The following is a 6510-nucleotide window of genomic DNA, read 5'->3' as shown; positions in this document are numbered from 1 at the left end:
ACATGTAGAGTGCTCATACATGAAAGAAAGGAAGGAAAGAAGGGAGGAAAGGAAAGAAAAGCCATATTTTTATTTTGATCAGTGTGCACACAGAATTGTGGTTGAGGCTTGCTTGGATGAAAATCTGTATCTGAGTTTAGAGTACAATACCTATCATCAGCTCTAAAAGTAATGATCATTTTTTATCTAACCCTTTTTTTTATACCCTACAAATTCAGTACATCACACCCTTATTGGGCACACAGAATCTTATTCATTTTAATCCAAAACAAATCAAAACAAACAAAAACTAGTAGTCGTGGCTGAGTGGTTAAGGCGATGGACTAGAAATCCATTGGGTTTTCCCTACGCAGGTTTGAATCCTGCTGACTACGGGAAAGCAGTGGAAATGCTTTGCCGGCCAGTGGTGGTGCACGCCTTTAATCCCAGCACTTGGGAGGCAGAGGCAGGCGGATTTCTGAGTTCGAGGCCAGCCTGGGTGAGTTCCAGGACAGCCATGGCTATACAGAGAAACCCTGTCTCGAAAAACAAAAACAAAAAAGAAAGTTTACCAAACAGCCTCATGACTCTGGTCTAGTGAGCAGTAACATCTTGTGACCCTGTCAGTATAATGCTTTAGTAATGTAGCCCTTTTTGGCTCTAATCAGACTTGAATATAAACTGTAAAATCTGTAAAATTGCTTTTAGGCCATTTGTGAAAGGTGTCTATAAAGCTGGCACTTAATTTGTGAGCTTTTGTGGCACAGAGAGCAGGGTTGAGACCAGAACTCACTGTGTTCCTCTGGCTGGCCTGGAATTATGTACTGCACTAGTCTCTAACTAGCAGAAATCTGCCAGTCTTCCTGGCATGCCCCACTGAAACATTTTTTTAAGTTATTTATTTTATCTATATGAATACACTGTAGCTGTCTTCATGCACACCAGAAGAAAGCATCGGATCCCATTACAGAAGGTTGTGAGCCACCATGTGGTTGGTGGGAATTGAACTTAGGACCTCTGGAAGAGCAGCTAGTGCTCTTAACCACTGAGCCATCTCTCCAGGTGCCCCCCCCCGTACCCCCCCCAACTGAAACATTAAGTCTTTACACTTAGATCCCAATTCCCAGTTATGTTGTGTTCATGCACATATTTTAAAATCTCCAAACACCCAAATACTTGTGATCTCGAGTATTTGGAAATTTTTGCTTTAATTTTTCTTTTTTTTTTTTTCTTTTTTCCTTCCCTTGTGGGGGCTAAGTCTCATCTGTAGCCATCCTGCAGCCATGGATGAACTAAGTTCACCTGAAAGGAGGGATGGAAATGAAAAGGAGACGATGAGAGAAACATGGAGCCAAGACAAGGTTCTCTGATCAAGGCTCAAAGTTTAATATTCAGCTCTTGTATATATTATAGAGAAAGCCCACCCGAACTGATCCTTTGTTTCAGCTGGATAATTTCACAAAGCAGGCTCAGCAAGCAGTCTCTTCTAAGTTCTTGCAGAAAGTTACAAGTGTAAATAAAGCGGCTGGCTTCACCTAGGTGTTAAGACCTGTGTGGCAAACAAGGTCTGTTCCAGTCTGCTCAGTGCTGGGAAGGGCACACGCTTGTATACTTCAGGGTGACCTGAACTTGCATTGCAGTCTTAACCACAGCCTCCAAGTGCTGGGTTAAGCATGTTCCTACAGTCCTGGTTATTTCAAAGTAACTTTAGACAATGAAAATATTTCAAAAATGCACAGACCTTCACTCAGATTCCCCAAACATCATCCCCTCTCTATGTCTTTTCTGATATTTTGGAACTTTCCCTTTATCTGCAAGTACTTAAGTATGTATTCCATCTTAAAAAAACAAAGCTGCTATTCACACCATAATTATCCAAGTGTGGGGTCTATTGGCCTTACGAAACCATATCATTTTTCTTGTAATGCCTATTTCCTGGTTTGTGATGTAATTTTGCCTTGAGTTCTTTGGTGGTTTGTCTGTCCTTCCTTCCTTCCTTCCTTCCTTCCTTCCTTCCTTCCTTCCTTCCCTCCCTCCCTCCCTCCCTCCCTCCCTCCCTCTCTCTCTCTTTCTTTCTTTCTTTCATTCTTCTTTCAAGATGCAGTTTTCTTGTGCAGTCATGGCTGTCTTGGACTTAGCTTTGTAGACTTGCTGTACAGCCACCCTGAAATTCTTGATCCTTTCTCCACATTGTTGGTGTGTGACGCCCCTGGGGCTCCTACTTTTTATTTTAGTATCTCATGTATTCCAGGCTGGTGCTTGCTAGCCATGTTTCAACCTTTCAAGTGCTAGGATTCCAGGGACCGGCCACCAGGCTCTTGCCTTTGGTTTTTATGTGGTATTTTTTTGGGGGGAGGGAGGTGGATTTTTTGTTTTTGTTTTTTGTTTTGTTTCTGTGTAGCCCTGGCCGTCCTGGAACTCACTTTGCCTCTGCCTCCAAGTGCTGAGATTGAAGGCATATGTACCTACTGCCCAGCTTTGGCCTTTGTTTTTAATTGACAGTAATTGTATATGTTTATGAAGGACAGTAGCATTCATATATATATATATATATATATATATATATATATATATATATGAATGTGTGTGTATGTATGTATATATGTGTGTGTATATATGTGTGTATGTATATATGTATATATAATATGTTCATATATATGTCTGAACATACACATATATACATATCTATATATCTATTATCTATATCTATAGTGTACAATGGCCAGATCAGGATAACTGATAAGTCTGTCACCTCAGAACCTTGGTATTTTTTAATGGAAACCAGTTGTTTGTAAAATAGCCTTTAACTTAGCTATATACTATGATTAGATACTGGTTTCATGATTTGGGTAGGAATACAATGGAAATGGGGTCAGGTTGGAGCATTGTTTTAGTTCATGTTGATTTACCTCATTAACTGCTGCTGCTAATTAACTTCAGTTCCTGCCTAAGGTGCTGACAGTATTCTTTATGAAAACAAAATATTTTACCGCCAGGCAGTGGTGGCGCATGCCTTTAGTCCCAGCATTAAGATCGTATTGTTTATACATCCTTCTACCTGCTGGAACTGTAGACTAGTATCTCCTGGACATGACAGGGCCCCTGTAGTCAGACACTCGGCAGCTTTTGTTGCCTTCAGAACAGAGGGGGAGGGGCTCACAACACCCCCCCCCATCTGAGACACTATTGACACAAGATAGTTGTTGAGGAGAGTCAGTTTTGCTTTTTAAAGTTGTGAGCCCTGATAAGTGGGCCAGGCACCAGTGGATGACATAATCAAATATATGGACTGCATGAATTGAACCCGAGTTACCAAAAAAACAAACAAGGAAGTTGGAGGTGGGGGTGGGCGGGAGGTGGGTCTGGAAGCAGTGGAGGTTAAGATGACATTCTCAGAAGAATTTTTTTAAAGTAATTCCCGCATTCCCTCTGTCAATTGTGTTTCATGGTAGGAGTTTCCTCTTCATTTATTTTTTTAGATATTAGCTATTAGATATTAGTTGTCTTGTTGTTGCCATAAAATCCCTGACAAAAATCACTTGAGGAGCTGGAGAGGTAGCTCAGCAGTTAAGGACACTGACTGCCCTGGGCAGTGGCGGTACACTCCTTTAGTCCCAGCACTTAGTGTTTTGAGGCCAGCCTGGTTTACAGAATGAGTTCCAGGACAGCCAGAAAATCCCAGCACCCACATGGAGTTTACAACCATCTGTAACTCCAGTTCCAAGGGATCTGGCACCCTCACATAGACACACATACAAAATACCAGTGCACATAAAATATAAATTATTTTAAAACCTAAGGAAGAGTTAACTGGATTTATGCTTATAGTTCCAAAGGATCAAGTCCATGATATCAGGGAAGGTGAGGGAACGAGAGAAGGCAGCTAGTCCCACTGTGTCTGCAGGAAGCAGAGACTAATGAGAGCCTGTGTCTAGTTGGCTTTCTTTTTCTGCAGTTGGGAATCCCTACTCATGAAATGGTACTGTCCATATTAAGGTGGGCTTTCCTACACCAACCTAATCTAGAAAACCCTTCATAATAGTAACCTGACACAGATAATTGTTTCCATGGTGACTGTAAATCCCATCAAGCTGACAAGATTAATACCACCCCCCACCCCCAACACACACACATGTTAAGTGGGTACACTCCTGGTCAAGTATGTCGATGTGGCCAATATAAAGTCCTCTGGAGGCAGAGATGCTGGGAATTCAATTCAGGACTTCCTACACCTAGGCGAGCACTGTTACCACTGAGCTACAACCTCAGTCTTAAAAGAGTCCTTGTGTTTCATTAATAATGCACTCTTTAAAAATATAGAAAAACCACACAAGCTGATTAACTCATGCAGAGAGCACCATGTCCAAGAAAGCTCTGCAGACTAGAAGTCTGAGCAGTGGCTCAGAACTGAGGCTTCCCCCCCATCTTCACTAAGGAACAGCAGGGTTTTAGAGAGGTGAAAAACTGGACATGAGGTGTGACCTTGGCTTCCATGGCTGCTGCATTATGCAAACTGAGTGTGGGAATGAACCGATGGCTTGTGGAATCCTCAGGTACCTCATCTGAACCGCTGAGAGGTCCTCTTTAGTGACACGTTTCTCATGTCCCATGCAGACATGGGAGTAGAGACCCCTTTGTGATTTTTTTTTTTTTTTGTCCTGATATTTGTTTATTTTGGTTTTTCAAGACAAAGTTTTTCTATGGGGCCTTGGCTGGCTGGAAACTCAATGTGTAGTCCAGGCTGGCCTCAAACTCCTACAGATCTGCATGCCTCTGTCCCCCTCCCGGGTGCTGGGATTAAAGGTGATCACCATCTCAGCCTGGCTTTAAGCGCTGATTTTTAAAAAGGGTTTTTCTGACTGCTGTCTCACAACTACTGTCAGCTCAAAAACATTTATGTTAAAGAGATATATTTTGGGATGATATATTCTGGCTTCCTTCACAACCACTAAAGAATTACAGACAGACAGGAGACGAGAATCCTTTTCGGATACGCCTAATGAAGAAGAGGCCACTTCACATACGTTTATACATTAGTTATAACCCACGGCCATAACAGCTTTCTGAACGAGTGACAAGAAACGCTGAGCGTTCGTTCTTCCTTCCCTTGAGGATCTGCTCACTCAAGTAAGTACTATCCAGCTTCATATTCTGTCCTTTCATTCAGGCTCAGGGAAAACACAAACGGGCTCCTCATGCTTAGGGTCAGTAGTAGTGACTGGAAACTGCAATTTGTCACCACGACCTTTTCTACGTTCTATTCCAACTTGATCTTTATACAAGTCTACTGGTTTCCACAGCCGTTCAACCCCTCTTCACTTGTTTGGTTAACAGTGGAAGTGGCTTGTTTTTTTCCTAGAATATTCCTTCTTAAGATCCTGTATATTTACGATCAGCATTTCTAATTCCTGCATATGGCCGTTTATCACAGCATCTGTCTGTAATAAGTTATCTTCCTTTTCTAGACTGCGATGTTTCTGCTTGTAGGCCCATTTGATATTCCAGAAACTTCTCAACCATTCTTCCTTTAATTTTTTTCAAAGGTGGCTTCTCTGAACCTGCTTTCCTGAGGTTCTTGTAGGCAGTGCTTAGCCCTGAATCTGACTGGAGTCATCTCCAAGACTGTTCCTGAACCGGTTCCCGAACTCGCTTATGCTCTTTTTTTTTTGAAGAGTGCAAGTTTATCATCAATCATTGTCCAAAAGGCTCGGGATCAAATGCCTTCTCCAGACCGGACAGGAAGCCACGGTCACCAACAGCCCACACTGCTCCACAGCTGCTAACCCTGGATCAAATCTGTGAACTCCTCCTGCCTCTGCCTGCCTCTGCCTGCCTCTGCCTGCCTCTGCCTGCCTCTGCCTGCCTCTGCCTGCCTCTGCCTGCCTCTGCCTGCCTCTGCCTGCCTCTGCCTGCCTCTGCCTGCCTCTGCCTGCCTCTGCCTGCCTCTGCCTGCCTCTGCCTGCCTCTGCCTGCCTCTGCCTGCCTCTGCCTGCCTCTGCCTGCCTCATATTGCTGGACTAGCACACATTCATCACAGCACCATACCGTCTGTGTGTTAGGAACATCAGCAGTGGCTTGAAAGGGATGAATTGATTTTAAAGGTCATGATAATTCCACTCCAAATGTATAGGACTTAGCTACTGTTTTCAGATTTGTCCTCTTCTTCCAGGACAAACTTTCCCAAACTCCATCCATCTCCATATGGGCAATCCTCTTCCTCATGGAGATTGCAACATAAATCTGTAATAAATACCTTTGCCACTAGAGGTCTCTGTTAGGCTGGGCGTGATAGGATAATCTCTCCTGGTTTACATCAGGATCCACAAAGCCTTATTCTGAGCACAGTAGGAAATGGTTTACAAAGAAGCCCAAGTATCTTGAGACATAGCTACCTAATCCTTTACTAAATTCTTTTAGCTTAATTAAGGTATTTACATTTACAACCCTTTTAATAAAAGCAGTATGTGTCTGATGACACACTTTCCCATCCTTGTTTTATTACTTACTGCATTGCTGGGATTGACCGTAAGG

The 6510-nt window shown here is 42.9% G+C and overlaps 1 non-coding gene across 1 annotated transcript; it reads left to right on the top strand.

Annotated features, from left to right (window-relative positions):
• The first annotated feature begins 292 nt into the window (after positions 1 to 292).
• Positions 293 to 374, top strand: Trnas-aga (transfer RNA serine (anticodon AGA)). Its single transcript has one exon. It is a non-coding gene; the product is annotated as a tRNA-Ser (tRNA).
• The last annotated feature ends 6136 nt before the right edge of the window (positions 375 to 6510 follow it).

Source organism: Arvicanthis niloticus, chromosome 4, assembly GCF_011762505.2.
Source record: "Arvicanthis niloticus isolate mArvNil1 chromosome 4, mArvNil1.pat.X, whole genome shotgun sequence".
NCBI lineage: Eukaryota > Metazoa > Chordata > Mammalia > Rodentia > Muridae > Arvicanthis > Arvicanthis niloticus.
Note: the sequence above shows the minus strand (reverse complement) of the source record. Positions and strands in the feature narration are given on the sequence as shown.